This window comes from Danio aesculapii, chromosome 6, assembly GCF_903798145.1.
Source record: "Danio aesculapii chromosome 6, fDanAes4.1, whole genome shotgun sequence".
Taxonomy (NCBI): domain Eukaryota; kingdom Metazoa; phylum Chordata; class Actinopteri; order Cypriniformes; family Danionidae; genus Danio; species Danio aesculapii.
The window spans coordinates 6503631-6521974 of record NC_079440.1 but is presented as its reverse complement, the minus strand read 5'-3'; positions in this window follow the sequence as shown (position 1 = coordinate 6521974).

The window sequence follows — 18344 nt, the reverse complement described above, 5'->3', positions numbered from 1 at the left end:
TATAAGTAGACTGTTGGGGTTGGGGTTAGGGTTAGTATGAGCTGACATGTACTTTCTAAGCTTCTTATAGTCAGTTAAATGTCTGTTGAAGGAGCAGTATTAACAGATATTAAGCAGACAGTCTACTAATACTCAAATGGACCATCAAAATGAAGTGTTACCAATATTTTAGTCAGTTTGACTGATGTAAATTGAGATTATAAAAGTTATTAAAAATAATAAGACAAAAAGAAGATAAAAATATATTTATAGAAATAAATTTTAGTGTATTGAATTATTCAATCGTCTCTTAAGTTCAGCAAGACTGCTTTTATTTGAACGTGGAGTAAAAACAGTAATTTTGTTACATATTATAATACTGTAAATGACCAAAATTATGTTCATATATTGATTTGATGCTCAAGTATCTATGTTGAAAATTATGGAAAACCTTTTCCACCAAATAAGAGTAACAAACAAGCTTTAGTAAATCATAATTACCGTTTAAAAAGTCATAACCATGACACGGACGTTAAATTCTAAGATATTATGTAAAATGTATTGGAATAAAAGGTCAATATTATCAATCATGAATTAATATGTAAACATTATTGTCATAATTCTATAAATACAAAGTATTTAAGTCTATAGATATAAAGTATTTCAAATATTATGACAAATATTATAAAAAAGAGTCAATAAATCAAATGTATTGTCATAGTTGGTTCTATGTAAAATTGTTTTGTCATATTTTCAACATTTATGTCATAGTAACTTTAACCTCATTCCTTAATTTGATCTAAAACAACACTTATTATCAATGCTGAAAATTATCGACAGCCTCAAAATAAGAAAAAATATGTAATATGTTCAGAAAATTATAACTAAAATGTTATTAAAACATTGGAAAGCACCCAAAATGCATATATTCTATTCTGAAAATAAAATAAAATAAACGTTAATCCTCACAATAAATGAACAAATTAAGGTTTATGTTCATATATACCAAAGAATTAAGCAACTTGCTGTAAAACATCATCCCAGTACCATGGTATCACTGCAGTACTCTTGATGTGTGTTGTGTTCGCTCTTGCTTAGAAATAAGACAGAACTGACCAATTGGTAAGCTCCTCATTTCAACCTCAAAATCAGCGGTTGAAAAAATAAATAGTAATAATACCACTTATGTTAGGTGTTTTTAATGCATTGTCAGTAAATTGAACATTGTTCCGACCCATTCTGAAAACGTACCCATATATACATTTCAGGAGAGTGCAAAATACGTTCCAGGAGCTAAATTTTTTGCAGTTTTTTGTTTTCGCGAATCCACCAGAGGCCGCTGTGTATGCTTTTAGAGATCTCAAATTTCTCTCGCGAGCACCGTTCACACCTTGCCTTCTCACGTAAATCCACCAGAGGCTGCTGTCGACTGACTAATTTACTGACTGACCAACCAACTGATCCCCCCACCCACTCACTTCCCTAAACCCAACTGCAGTATTTTAAAAAGCAATCCACAAAAAGAAAAGCCTTTTGATGTTTACCACGTTTTCAGATTTTACCACATTCTCACCCTGTTATTTCCTTGTTTATTTTATTTTTTGCATTCTGTTTTTGTCTTTCTTGCTTTTTGGAACCGTTCTTCATCGGACTCAAACTTGATTTCGATTAAATGTCCCCTGAAATGGCTTCTCTAGCATGCTGAAGCTGTGAAACTGTGGTCTTCATCCTGGTGTTTGGGGGCCCTTCAGTGGTGGTGTTGATCGCCGGTGGCCCTTCACCGTGTGGAGGAGACTCAGGGCCCGGCGAGGCCCCGTCAGCCCCCCTCACAGTGTGACAGGCCCGGGTTAATCAGTCTCAGAGGGAATTCTGCCGTGCTCTGAAGAAACTTCTGTTCTGTAATGCGCGAATCACAGCTTCCCAAACACAGACAGTCGCCTCCAGACACATTCTCTCTCTCTCTCTCTCTAACACTCAGCTCTCTGTGACTTTACACACTCATGTGACAAGTCCCTGTGCTTTCTCATGCACGACTACTGAACCCTAAAGCTCACTGGATGCAGTATATGATACACATTTATATGGCTTTTGTTGAACTCACAAACTGAAGGAAAGCACATTACAAAGTAAAGCTTATCATCTTGCATGCATTTACAATGTGTCATCCATACACTTCCGGGATCTCCATGTGCATGCTCTAAAATTTGCTCACGGAAAGTTCTAATGAGCAGGTATTGCAGTAGAAATGGTCATTTTCTGCCAATACATAAAATACTTATGTGTCCTCAGATAGATAGATAGATAGATAGATAGATAGATAGATAGATAGATAGATAGATAGATAGATAGATAGATAGATAGATAGATAGATAGATAGATAGAATTACTATTTAAATTAAATTATATTACATTACGTTATGTTATGTTATGTTATGTTATATTGTTACATTACATGAACTTACATTGTAAGTTAGGTTACATTACGTTAAGTTACATTACTTTACGATGAGTTACGCCATGTTAAGTTACATTAATTTACATTATGTAAAGTTATGTTGTTACATTGTTATGTTACATTACGTTATGTTACATTATGCTACAATAATTTACGTTATGTTAAGTTATATTATGTTTATATACGTTAAACTATGTTGTGTTACGTTATGTTAAGTTACATTCATTTAAATTATGTTAAGATACGTCATTACATTAAGTTACGTATGTTACGTTATGTCACGTTAAATTAAGTTATGTTACGTTAAATTACATTCCATTATATTATGTTATTTTAAGTTACATTGTTACATTACGTTAAGTTATGTTGTTACATTATGTTAAGTTACGTCAAGTTATGTTGTTACATTAATTTTCATTATGTTTAGTTACATTGTACTATGTTAAGTTACATTAAGTTACATTGTTACATTACATTAAGTTACATTAGGTTACGTTATGTTAAGTTACGTTATGTTGAGTTACATTATGTTGTTACATTGTTATATTAAGTTATGTTGTTACGTAATGCTGTTAAGTTACATTACAAAATGTTTAGTTACATTAAGTTACGTTGTTTAATTGCATTACGTTATGTTGTTACGTTATGCTGTTAAGTTACATTACGTTATGTTTAGTTACATTATGTTTAGTTACGTTACTTTACGTCATGTTGTTACGTTATGCTGTTAAGTTACATTACATTAAATTTAGTTACATTAAGTTACGTTGTTTAATTGCATTACATTATGTTGTTATGTTTTGCTGTTAAGTTACATTACGTTATGTTTAGTTAAATTATGTTTAGTTATGTTACATTGGGTTATGTTGTTACGTTATACTGTTAAGTTACATTACATCATCTTTAGTTAAATTATGTTTAGTTACGTTACTTTACGTCATGTTGTTACGTAATGCTGTTAAGTTACATTACATTAAATTTAGTTACATTAAGTTACGTTGTTTAGTTACATTAATCTACGTTATGTTAAATTGTCTGTCTAGTGGCAAATCTTTCTGAAAACAGCAAAAGAGACTTAAACCTAAACCAGTCTGGTCTGACAAGAAGTCCTGAGGCAGCATTAAGCTTTTCAGCAGGAACAGTAGTCATAAATATATGTGTATGAATACATCATATTCAGCGCCAATGCAATTTGTATGAAAACTACACTTATTATTGTACAGTGAGTTAGTTTTTTGTGCTCAAACTTCCCCTGGCTCGGACACAAGCCAAAACACGTGTGAACACACACACAAACACACCAATTACACCAGCTCAACAAGTGTGACAGACATTAGTGTGACTGCGAGGAGCTCAAACTGTCACGCTGGTGGACAGAGACTGGCCCACTTTACCCTATAAGCACTGACCCCTGCGCTGGGCACCCAGGCCTGTCCTGCTTTCCTCCCTCATTTCTGTGGCGTTTGACTGGCAGTCTGTGCACTAGCGAGGGGACTGCGGCTCCGAGTGCTCGCGCTTGTCTCCTGGCTGTATTAATCAGACTATTGACAGACACACAGACTGACAGGCTCCAATAAGAGCGGATGCCGTCTTTATGAGTGTCCTGCAGCCGTCCAGCTCTCTGAGATGCCGGCAGGTCTGTAATCATAGCTAATTCACTGGAGCTGCTCCGGGTTTGCTCCTGGTGTCAGTCAAGCTTTTTCTCCACGACATGAACACAGACAGTGGTGTTGAGGTAGAACTGGTCACATGGTGGACTCGGACTGGAAAGTCTACTTCGCTGCCTGTTCTGAGGAAGAGTTCATCTCACTGATATGTAAATTAGATAATCACTGTCTTGTTTTGATTGGACGCTAAGTTTTAAATGAAGCAAGAAATACAAATAGCTCAATAACAGACTTGCTTAAAGGGATAGTTCACGCAAAAATTATTTAATCACCCTCAAATGGAGTTTCTTCTTTCTGTTGACCACAAAAGAAGATATTTTCAAGAATGTTGTAAACCTGTAATCATTGACTTCCATAATATGGAAAACAAATGCTATAGAAGTCAATGGTTTCAGATTTTCAGCATTTTTCAAAATATTTTCTTTTATAAATTGTTTAATTCAGTTTTAAAGCACAATCGTACTATTGCAATATATTTTATTTACTATATTATAAGATTAGATTATTCATAAACAATGAGAATATGGGCCATAAAATAAAGTGAAAAGAGATTTACTATCTGTATTCATTCATTATTCATTCATCCATCCATTATTCATCTATTCATTTAATGAAATTGTTCACTGAAAAAAATAAATAAAGGGGTTTCAGTTGGTTCTTGTAAAGAGTAAACATTAAGTTACGTTACGTTAAGTTATGTTACATTAATTTATTAATTTAAATTAGTTACATTACGCTTATTAAGTTACGTTAAGTAACATTAAGTTATGATATGCTGTTACGATATGTTGAGTTACAATATGTGAAGTTACATTAATTTACTTTTTGTTAAGTTACTTTGCGTTATGTTCTGTTAAGTTACGTTATGTTAAGTTACAGTACATTGTTATGTTAAGTTACGTTATGTTGTTATGCTATGCTATTAAGTTACATTACATTATGTTTAGTTACAGTAAGTTACGTTGTCTAGTTACGTTGTTACGCTATGTTGTTACGTAATGTTGTTGCGTTGTTGTTACGTTATGCTGTTAAGTTACATTACTGTACATTATGTTTAGTTACATTAAGTTATGTTGTTTGGTTACGTTATGTTTTTTCGATATGCAGTTAAGTTACATTACGTTATGTTTAGTTATATTATGTTATGTTGTTACGTTATGCTGTTGTTCTATTTAGTTACATTATGTCGTTTAGTTACGTTATGTTATATTGTTATTTTATGCTGTTAAGTTACATTACATTATGTTTAGCTAAATTAAGTCACGTTGTTTAGTTACGTTACGTTATGTTGTTACATTATGCTGTTACGTTTTGTTGTTACGTTGTTGTTACGTTATGCTGTTCAGTTACATTGCTGTACGTTATGTTTAATAACATGAAGTTACGTTGTTTAGTTACATTATGTTATGTTGTTACGTCATGCTGTTGTTTTATGCTGCTGTTTTATTTAGTTACATTAAGTTGTTGTTTAGTTACGTTATGTTGTTTCGTTTTGCTGTTAAGTTACATTACGTTATGTTTAGTTACATTAAGTTACGTTGTTTAGTCACGTTACGTTATGTTGTTACATTATGCTGTTACGTTATGTTGTTACGTTGTTGTTACGTTATGCTGTTAACTTACATTACTGTACCTTATGTTTAGTTACATGGTTACGTTGTTTAGTTACGTTACATTATGTTGTTACATTATACTGTTGTTCTATTTAGTTACATTAAGTTATGTTGTTTAGTTACGTTACGTTACGTTACGTTATGTTGTTTCATTACATTACATTATATTTAGTTACTCATTCGTTCGTTCGTTCATTCATCCATCCAATAATTCATCTATTTATTAAATGAAATTGTTCACTGAATAAATAAAAATGTTTTAGTTGGTTCTTGTACAGAGTGAACCACAGTGTGAGAATTCAGATTTATTGATATATAATATATATCAATTTGTAATATAATATATATATATATATATTACAATATACTGTATAGCTACATAGCAATCTTATTAGTTAACATAAATGTTTTATTTTTGCTTTTTTACGTTTGTTTAATTGTTTAAATTTAACTGAATTGCATTTTTCATTCATTTGTTTATTTGTTGTTGTAATTGTTGTCTTTTGTGCCAGACAAAGACTGTTCTTACTAACTCATAGAATCTTGAAAACGCAGTAACACTCCGTTTAATGGTTTAGCTATGGTTTCAGAGCTTCCACAGCACTGACATACACATATAAACACACACACTGATCGGCCCTCATTAATCTTTCATGGCGTGATGCATTCGAGAGCGTCTGAAAACACACAACATTTCTGATCGGAGGACCTCTGTGTTTGCTCTTCTCTTTACTATATATATTAGAGCTGCACAATGTATCGATATATCAATGTACACATCCGCAATAGTCACATTGTTTATGTGCAATGTCCAGTCAGGATTATAGTTGACAAGGGATAATAGTTTGTCATTGCAAAGCAGTGAAAGATTATGTGTTTTTAAGACCTGCAAATATTGAGCATTTCAGGAGAGTTTAAAAGCACAAGGAATTATCAAGTTTTTAGCTTTAACCAAGATTGTTTATATTTAATTATTTATACAATAAAGACTATACTGTGATCTTTTTACATCTGATTATTGAAGTTCTGTGTCTAAATGATTTACAATCCTTTTTTTTCTTTGGTTCAGGACACACGGCATCCATTTCTCCCAAAAAATATCTGATGTACTGATTCATTTGACCACAGTACATGTTTCCACTCTGTGATGGTCTATCTCAGATGCCTCAGAGCTGAGAGAAGCCAACGTATCTTCTGGACACTGTTAACATAGGGCTTCCTTTTGGCACAGTGCAGTTTTAAGTGGCATTTGTGGATGTAACTATGTATTGTGGTACTTGATAAAGGTTTGCCAAAGTAGTTCGGAGCCCATGAAGTGATATTGCAGATAGATGGATGAGGATTCTTGATGCAGTGCCACCTGAGCCATTTGAGATCACGGTTGTTTAGCTTCGGTTTGCGCCCTTGTCTCTAACACACTGAAAGTCTTCCAGATTCCTTCAATCTTTTAATGATGTTATGCACTGTTGAAGGTGAAATATCCAAATGTCTTCATATCTGTCTTTGAGGAACATTGTTTTTAAACATTTCAATCATTTTCCCACGTATTTGTTGGCAACTGACGATCCTCAGCCCATCTTTGCTCCTAAAGGACTAGACCTTGTATCCTGCTTTTGTACCAAATCATAATGTTGACATCACCTGTTTTAAATCACATCATTATTTAACCCTTTTTCCTGATTACTAGCCCTAAACTGCTCCTCTTCCAACTTTTTTTGGAATGTGGTGCATATCTAGGGCACATGGCGCCCATTTCTCCCAAAAAATATCTGAAATACTGATTCATCTAACGACGGTCTACATTTTCACTCTGTGATGGTCCATCCCAGATGCCTCAGAGCCCAGAGAATCAACAGTTCTACTGGACACTGTTAACATAGGGCTTCCTTTTGACACAGTTCAGTTTTAAGTGGCATTTGTGGATGCACCTATGTATTGTGGTACCTGACAAAGGTTTGCCAAAGTAGTCCTGAAACCTTATATTGCAGATAGACGAATGAGGATTCTTGATGCAGTGCCTCCTGAGGGATTGGAGATCATGGTTGTTCCGCTTAGGTTTGCGTCACTGTCCTGACATTGAAATTCTTCCAGATTCCTTGAATCTTTTAATGATGTTATGCACTGTTGAAGGTGAAATATTCAAATTTCTTCTTATCTTTCTTTGAGGAACATTGTTTTTAAACATTACTATAATTTTCTTACGTATTTGTTGGCAAACTGACAATGCTCTGCCCATCTTTGCTGCTAAAGGACTAAACATTTCTTGTATCCTGCTTTTGTACCAAATCATAATGTTGACATCACCTGTTTTAAATCACATCATTATTTATCAAATTTTCCTGATTACTAGCCCTAAATTGCTCCTGTCCCAACATTTTTTGGATTGTGTTGCAGGTCTGAATGACAGGAAATAATGTATGTTTACAAATGAAATTGACCAGACAAAACATGAAATATTTAGTGTTCATATTGTCTGCAATGCAATACAAGTCAAATTAAATTTGGAAATCACTACTTTTTTTGCATCTTCTATACTGTTTAAACTTTTTCTGATTTGGGGTTGTATTTAAAAACATTTGTTGTTGTCACCAATTGTCATTTTCTGCCCCCAAAAGACAACATTTTTATTTGAAATGTGTAAGAAAGTGTACACAATGACTATAAATGCAATATGCTACATAGAATAAAACAAATATAATCATTTCAGTCAAACAAACACCCAATATATCCCTTAAAACCATCATACCTTTTATGTTGTTTTCATTTTTTCTGTATATCTGTCCTCAGAGGAGCGTGACTGGGGTCACAGGTCACAGACGGACAATTGTTAGACGTGTTCAGTGAAATTTAGCTGCACAGGCTTCAATACAGCTGCTGTTTTAGATCCCAAAGGACAGCAAGAAATCAAATAGACGGCTACAGCTCTGAGGCTGCTAAACAGCATAGCAGACGGGGAATTGAAGCTTTTTCTGGTGTCTAAGTGAGAGGATAGCAGTGAAACAGGGTTTGTCACACTTGACCAAGTATACAGTGTGTGCTTCTGCTTGTCTGCAGCATGTTGTGTACAGTGTGTTGTTGTTGCTTTAATGATGGCGAATGACGAGTCTTTGATCATAGATGCTGGAAACCGTCGCCATGAGCTTTTGGTTTTATATGTGATGGACAACTGACTCTTTTTCTGGCTCATATTTGCTTGACAGTTTGTTGTGCAGTTTCTCTGAGATGAGTTAGTGTTGGATTCACTGCGAGGAAACTGATCTTCTTCTACTGGTCTGATAAAAGAACTGAAATAACTGTAATTTGTTACAGCTAAATGTTGTAGTTTTCTCAAAGCATAAATAATAATACATCTAAAATACTTATTGTGGTCAAGAAAAAAATACATTCACACTAAGTAAAAATCTTGTATAATATAGAGACACTAAGTGAAAGTTCTGGCATGAATCTCAATGAGCGTGCAAGTTAATAGGTCACCTAATCTGCTCCTGCGTCATTAACTCCAAGTTATATTACTATTATTAAAATGTGTATATATAAATAAACATTTTCTTATTAGTTTTATTTATTTCATTTATTATAGTATAATAATAATAATAATAATAATAATTATAATTATTATTATTATTATTATTATTATTATTATTATTATTATTATTATTATTATTATTATTATTATTATAATATTATTATTATTAGTAGTAGTAGTAGTAGTATTTATTTTTATTATTATTATTTTTGTTATTATTATTATTATTTTAATATTATTATTATTTTATTATTATTATTAGTAGTAGTAGTAGTAGTAGTATTTATTTTTATTATTATTATTTTTGTTATTATTATTATTATTATTAATAATATTATTGTCACGATCACCAGCGATCGTAACTTCCTAGATCGCTGGATCTCACACACATTCACATGGACTACAAATCCGCCATTCATGGACTACATTTTCATACATACACTCCGTTCACAAACACACGTGCTTCCTCATTATGACTAATTACACTCGCACCACCTGAGCATCGTCAAAGACTGATTACAGACACTATTTAAACAGCACACACTCTCACTTCCATTGCTGAGTCCTGTTGTCTGTATAGTGACATTTCAACGAGTTCTCCTAGTCTTGTTTACCTAGTTCCCCCTGTCTGCCGCCTGCCTTCTGACCTCTCGCCTGATACATTTGACTGCGATTCTGGACTGCCCTATACATCTGTTTGCACCTGTGTTGACCATTGCTTCCCTGACTTTGAATAAACCTGCACGTGGATCCAAACCTCAGTTGTCTCTGTCACTCCCCGTGTTACAATTATTAATGGAGAAACTTTACAAATTTACAATTAAGCGAGATTTTTTTCTGTAATATGTTGTATATATAGTCTCCCTGTAATATATAGTATAATTACATCTTAATTGTACAACTCACATTTCACATGTCAAATTTCTACATGCCGTTTAACCAGTTCTGTTATAAATGAAGCTAAATTATAATACAAAAATACAAAAAAATGCATCAGTTGCATCTGCGATGTTTTATCAGTGAGTGAAACCCCTGGGTTTGCTTCTTATACAGTAATTAAACTTTGCGGTGCGATGCGTGTGCATTCACTTCATAAATACGCAATTTCTGACGTGACTTAAACCGATTTGATAGATGAGATCATTGATGACATCAGAGCACTCCAGCAAATCCCCAGGTGAAAACGCTCTGCTGTTGTCTGTGTGTTTCTGTTATTCATTAGACTCAGACCATTTCAAGATCAATACATTTTACTTCCATAAAACAATAATCATTTATCAACTCAAATGGGCTTGTCTGGTGTCGGGAGAGGCTGCAGGAATATGCAGGTTGTTATGAATGATCTGAAAAGTAGGAGTCGGAGTTTCTGGAGAGCCACTTTACGCTATCATTAGTTCAGGTATTTTTGGGTGGCGTCACACGTCTATCTGTTATATATTACAGAGCCTTTAATCTTTCCATTAGGGGCAACATTTGTGCCCTGCAACTGATTAATTGCGCAGATAAATTCGTACCAGCGAGAAGACCCCAGACGGCGAGATTGCAGTTAACTCATAATTCAATAATTGATAACGTCTCTGATTGTGATTGCTCTGCTATGAAAAAGAGTCTCTCCGAAAAAAGTTTATGGGAGAATTTATTAGCTAATGGCTGTTCAGAGTTGTTCAACTCCATTTCCTGTGTCTCATAATGCACTCGGCAAAAGAGAACTCTTGCATGGAAGTTTCTTTTCCTGTTTTATACTTTGATTTTCCTTTCTGAATCTTTATAGTACATGTACATACTTTATACACTAATTATTACACGGCTTGTCTGCAATACTCGATTCTGATTGGTCAGTTGTGACATTCCAAGGTATGTTATTTCCTAGATAACAACCCATAAATAACACTGTGTCCTAACAAAACATGACAAAATTCCAGCAACAAGCAATTTGGTTGTGCGAAATGTGACGTGACATGACATAAATATTTAAATATCTACTTTAAATATCTACTATCTACTGCCATTTAAAAAAAAAAATGTGAGACATCAATTTTTTACTAAGCTGAATTCAAAACTACCAGAAATTACTTGATTCTGATTGGTCAGTTGCAACATTCCAAGGTATGTTATTTCCAAGATAACAACCCCTAAAGCCTGGTTTATACTTCTGCGTCAAGTGATCGGCGTGACCTACGGCGCAAGCCTTGCACATAGACATGCATTTATACTTCTGCACGCTGTTTCTGTTGCTCTGCAAAACACTTCCAAAACGCTAGCTGGTTTCTAGCTGAAACACTAGCTGAAACATTTAAATACCTACTTCAGCCATTTTCTTTTAAAAAAGGGAGACATCTATTTATTTTTTCTGAGCTAAATTCAAACCACTAGAAAATACTTGATTCTGATTGATCAGTTATTTAAGCTATTCAAAAATAGAAATTTTGTTCGCCACTGTCGCAGATGGTTAGGATAAAAACTTGTTTTAGCATGATAAAAATAGCTTTAATCGCATGTTACAGAGCCACGTTTTGTGTAGTTGGTTCAGAGAGTATTTTTTTCCAGTGTACTCGTCTAAGAAAAGCATTTAGGTTAGCTGAGGATAATAATTTAAGCATGAATATGTAAAGCTAATGTAGATTTAAAGGGATAATTCACCCAATTTTATTTCTTTCTTCATTTACTTTCCTTGTTCCAAATCTGAGTTTCCTTTTTTTTATTGGACAAAATCCAATATTTTTCTATGAGGAAAAAAAACATTTCATTATGGATGTCAATGGTTGTTTTTGGTAAGGTAAGGGTACTATTGCAATAAATGTCACGTAAAATGGTGGTCAAATTCACATTGGCAGCATTTAACGCTGAACAAAGCACATAATCAGTACCTGAGGATTTAATTGTGATAGCAGTTTATGGTGTTGTTTTTCTGCAACGTTGCAGAAATAGAAACTTAATTATTTCTAAAATAGAAATTTTGTGCACTGCGTTTGCAGTTTTTGCTGTTGCAATTTCTGTGTAGCAGAAATAAGATTTCGTTAGCACATTTCTAAACATAATAGTTTTAATAACTCATTTCTGATAACTGATTTATTTTATCTTTGCCATGATAAGAGCACATTATATTCTAATAGATATTTTTCAAGATACTAGTGTTCAGCTTAAAGTGCAATATGAATGCTTAACTAGGTTAATTAGGTCAACTAGGCAAGTTTGGGTAATTAGGCAAGTCATTGTATGATGAAGGTTTGCAATCAAAAAATATATATATTGCTTAAGGGGGCTAATATTATTTCTCTTTAAATTGTTTTTTTTTTTTAAAGTAAAAACTACTTTCATTCTAGCTGAAATCAAACAAATAAGACTTTTCCCAGAGGGAAAAAATTATAGCAAATACTGTAAAAAATTCCTTGCTCTGTTAAAGATTATTTGGGAAATACTTTGGGGGAAAAATCACATAACGGCTAATAATTTTGACTTCAACTGTAGGTATTAATGGATTAAAAATAGGATTAGATGGAGTATTGGGTTTGTTGTCATCGTGAAGTTGTTATTTATTTTGCATCTTCACACACACACATGCTGTAATACAGTTTGGCAGAGAGTTCAGGAGCTGGTATGAAAACAGACTTTCTGATCTTGTTGGAGTGTCCTGCTTATTTTCCTGTGTTCATTCTTCAATCAGGGGTATTAGAATGGAGAGGAAGAGGAGCTGCTGTCGCCTCCCTGTGTGTTTTATGGCTCTCGGTTCAGAGTGTGAAGGGAAGGATGTCAGTGTAAAACACACATGGGGAAATTTCATGTGGCACCTCCTCATTTCATATTCACACACGCAGACACACACATTGAGAGATCAACCGGACAAAGGAGACACACTTGCTCCTAGAAACTTCCAGCACCAGTGTGTGTGTGTGTGTGTGTGTGTGTGTGTGTGTGTGAGCGCGTGCGTGCGTGCAGATATGCCTGATTGTGACTGCAGCATGTTTTTTGCAGTTAATGAAATATTAAAATGTTTGTTCTGTGCCCTACTTCAACCTCTCTTTATATGGGAGACATCTATTTCCTTTTTTATATACTGAGCTAGATTCAAAGCTACTGTAAAACAGCCTAGATATATACTATAAACTATAATATATAACAATTACATTATCAGCTTAAATGTTTATTAAATTTACTTAAATCAATCAAGTCTATAAGTTCTGAGTATCACCATGGGCAAAATGTCAAAATAATTGTGTTTTTATAATAATAATAATAATAATAATAATAATAATAATAATAATAATAATAATAATAATAATAATATTACTTTTATTGTCATTATTATTATTATTATTATTATTATTACTTTTATTATCTTTATTATTATTGTTATTACTTTATTAGTATCATTATTGTTATCATTACTTTATTATTATTATTTAAATTTTTATTATTATTGTTGTTATTATTATTAATATTATTATTATTACTTTTATTATTATTACTTTTATTATTATTATTATTATTATTATTATTAATATATTATATATATATATATATATATATATATATATATATATATATATATATATATATATATATATATATATATATATATATATTATAATAATAATAATAATAATAATAATAATAATAACAAAAATAATAAACTTATAATAATAATCATCATCATAATAAAAGTAATAATAATAATCATTATTATTGTATATATAACAGCTTATATATAATAGTATTTTTTGTATTTTAAATTTTTTTCAGATTTATTTTCTAAAACGCTTCTATTAATATTGTTTTCCACTTTTTATAAAACAAATAAATTAATAACAGTGTGTCATAATGACATGATTATGTAAAATGAATAATTTACTATCATTATTACAATTAATTAAATTAGTGCAGTATTATTATTATTGTTATTATTATTCCTTACATTTATATAGCAATTTTCTGGACGTGCAAAGCGCATGACTGCAGCATGTTTTTTTTGCAGTTAATGAAATATTAAAATGTTTGTTCTGTGCCCTACTTCAACCTCTCTTTATATGGGAGACGTCTATTTCCTTCTTTATATACTGAGCTAGATTCAAAGCTACTGTAAAACAGCCTAGATATATACTATAAACTATAATATAGAACAATTACAATATCAGCTTAAATGTTTATTAAATTTACTTAAATCAATCAAGTCTATAAGTTCTGAGTATCATCATGGGCAAAATGTCAAAATAATTGTGAAACGATTCTATTATTATTGTTTTTCACTTTTTATAAAACAAATAAATTAATAGCAGTGTGTCATAATGACATGATTATATAAAATTAATAATTTACTATCATTATTACAATTAATTAAATTAGTGCAGTATTATTATTATTGTTATTATTATTCCTTACATTTATACAGCAATTTTCTGGACATGCAAAGCGCTTTACACATCCACCTTCACACCACCTGATTGGTGGAGAGGAGACAGAGTGATAAAACCAGTTATGATATGGGGATAGTTAGGAGGCCATGATTGACAGAGGCCAGTGTGCCAGGATGCCGGTGTTAAACCCCTACTCTTTTTCGAAGAATATCCTGGGATTTTTAACGACCACAGAGAGTCAGGACCTCAGTTTAACATCTCCTCTAAAAGACGGAGGCTCACTGAGCAGTATAGAGTTCCCTTCACTATACTGGGGCGTTAGGACCCACACAGACCGCAGGTTGAGTGCCCCCTGCTGTTCTCACTAACACCACTTCCAGCAGCAACTTAGATTTCTCATGTGGTCTCCCATCCAGGTACTGATCGGGTGCAGCCCTGCTTGGCTTCAGTGGGCGACCATGAGAGTTGCAGAGGGCTAGCTACTAGTTTTTAATAATAATAATAATAATAATAATAATAATAATAATAATTATTATTATTATTATTATTATTATTATTATTATTATTATTATTTATGTAATAGAGCGCTGTGCTTTGCCAGAAAATCAGTGTAAACTATAGGGAATATTATAACAATAATAAGAACAATAATAGATTTGGGGCCTAAAAACATGTGCAGTAGTTAATTTATTATAATTATTATAATTTTATCAGGTTATAGTTTCAAAAAACTACTGATTTGACAGTATCCACAGTTTTTATTCAATAAAATACACATTTCTCTTACAGTAAACGGTCAATGTAGTTTATCCACGTCTAAAACCGCAGTTGAAGAGATCAATTATAGTTACGCATGCTCTCTCATGGCATACTGCTTTATTATTGGCCAATATTTGACTTCATAGTATGATTTGCTAGTCTACAATATCTTTCAGCCCAATTTTTTTCTCTTAAGTTATTGATATTTTCCCCAAGAGGACATGAAGAGTTCAAATAGACAGCATTCACAATAGTCATCGTCTCCGAGGGCCTGAACGTTACAATATAGACCACAGAAATCAATACATTTAGCATCTGCTCCATGTACACATGCATCCAGTTCTCTTGAGAAAATTGCCGGCGAGCTTTCAAGATATACGGGAAAAGCTTGTCAATAGAAATAATTATCTTCATAAAACTTTTTTTAAGTATGATTTGATCATTCATGTCTGCATGTTCCAAGACCTCACCGTGATTTTACATCCTAGACTGCATATGAGTGTCATGCGACTGCTAATGCGCTTCCTCTGGCAAGTGAGCCATGATGGCATCCAGAGATGGGAAATAAATGACTTTTGAACAGAAGAATAATGTCCTGTCGAGCAGAGGAAGTCTGAGGGAGTCAATGGGAGCCTGGGAGCCAAAGGCCACGCGATAGCTACAGGTGAAACTCATTCCTCTCCGGCTGACGTAGATTGATTCTACCAATCTGCGCCACTGGTGTCGCAGTAAGTCGAATCTAAATAATTCAACAGCGCCCGGATATTTCAGATTACTTTATTTTTTTCTGCATGCGAGTGAATGGTTGAGAAGTGGCCGTGCTGTATTGGATTGTGCGCAATGTTGCTGTAAATAAAAATGTGTTGGCATTCGTTTTCTAGTGTTGAGGGAGATTTTAATCTTGACTTTTTTCTGGATTTAGAAAAAGTTATAAACTGGATGTTTGGAATGTTTATGACTGTGAGTTTACATTTGTCAGAGGACATATACAAGCAAATATTCAGATATTTAGATTTGTGTATTTAATGTAAGGCTATGGCATTAAGCTCGATGTCCAAATGCTGTTTCTTCAGATGTAGATGATGCATCACAAACAGTGTGGAACCATCCAGCATAATATTCATAAACCTGTAAAAGAAAACCAAATTCAGAAGACAGTTTTGACTTAAAGGGGCTTTATGTGTTTATTGTTGGTGGGTGAAGAACTTGGAAAAAAAAAAAACCTTCCCCTGCAACCAGGGGTGCGTTTCCCAAACAACGATGTAACTCGCAGCTGAACTATCATAGTATGATGCAACGTTTGGGTAAAGAACGATGTAGTGACGAGTGTTTCCCTAGTTTCTCTATCGCAGATTCATCATTTGAACCACGTTAGTTATAATGTATAGCGCCCATAATGATGCTCTAAACGGGGTGGAGTAACATCTGTGCAAATTATATTGTTTTATACACACACGCATTTTTAAAAATCCAATATTAGTTTTGGTAAAAACATGCACTCGTTTTCTATATTAATTGAAATATATGTAAATGACTCATATAGGGCCTGTTTACTTTACAAATATTATTGAGAACATTACATATTCTATTCTAAAACATAAACTCACTTACAAAAGCTAACAGGTATATATGTTTCATTCATATCAGATGCTAAAGGGCACCCTTGTGTATAAACTCCATGAAGACATTGCAGAAGTAAAGACATCAACTATTCCTGTTGCTGAGAAAAAAAGACAAAGGCTGTGTCAGAAACCGCCTACCACTCAGTAGGTACTGCATTTCAATTTAAACGTACTACCCGGCCGTTAGAAAAGTACATTCTATACAGTATGAATGTGAAAAGTATGAATGGAATTCGGACGTACTACATCCGCCATTTTGTCATGGTCACGTGACCTACCTGCGCCAGTTGCATCGCTTTATTCCCATTCATGAATTCACTCGCGGGGCATCATGGGATAGCGCAGCATGCATGGGATGCGAACTTCAGAATCTCGCCGGAAATAGTAAGTCATCCGGGTACTTCTCGCGTACTGAATTTTTTTTTTAATTCTATGAATCATTCTCATTAGGTAGCCCTGCAAACATTTCTGGAGAGCGCCAAATATGTCCCAGGAGCTATGCTATTTTGGAGTTTTTGTTTTTGCGAATCCACTTGAGGCTGCTGTGTACACTTTTTGAGATCTCAGATTTCTCTCGAGAGTGCCATTCATGACTGCTGTTCTCGCGTAAGTCCACCAGGGGCCGCTGACGACTGACTGACTGACTGACTGACTGACTGACTGACTGACTGACTGACTTACTGACTGACTAACTGACCAATCGACTGACCCACCTCCTTCCCTAAACCCAACCAATATTGTTTTCAAAAGCACCGATTGAACAACGCCCACCCACTTCCCTAAACCCAACCGACAGTGTTTTTTAAAAGCAATCCAGAAAAAGAAATACCCTAACCTGATTTTTACCACATTTTCAGATTTTACCACATTCTCATCCTGTTATTTACTGGTTTATTTAACTTTTTGGCTTTTGTTTTTGTCCTACCTGCTTTTTGGAACCATTCTTCACCGGACTCGAACCCCATCATCAAAGTCAACTCCTCTCTGTGTCTTAAGTCCGCCGACCCATGCGGCGAGCCACTGGGCAAACTGGTAACATCGGCGGTGAGCTGGTAGCACGAAAGGAAACAGAAGCCGTTGGCTTCACATATCGCCCTATAGCGTTAATTTTAAATAAAAAATGCATCTATATGTAGCTTTGGCTAAATAATTGGCACTCTCCAGAAATGCATACGGGGTACATTTTTACAATGAGACTGTTTAATTTATTTACTAACGTGGACTTTAGCTCCACATTTACTGCATTAATAAATTACTATTTATGTATTATTAAAATTCAAACCCAGTTAATACACTGCGAATATTATTTATTGTTTGTCCATTTTAGTAAATACATAAACGTTAGCATAGAACTTACTTGATAGTGTTTTAG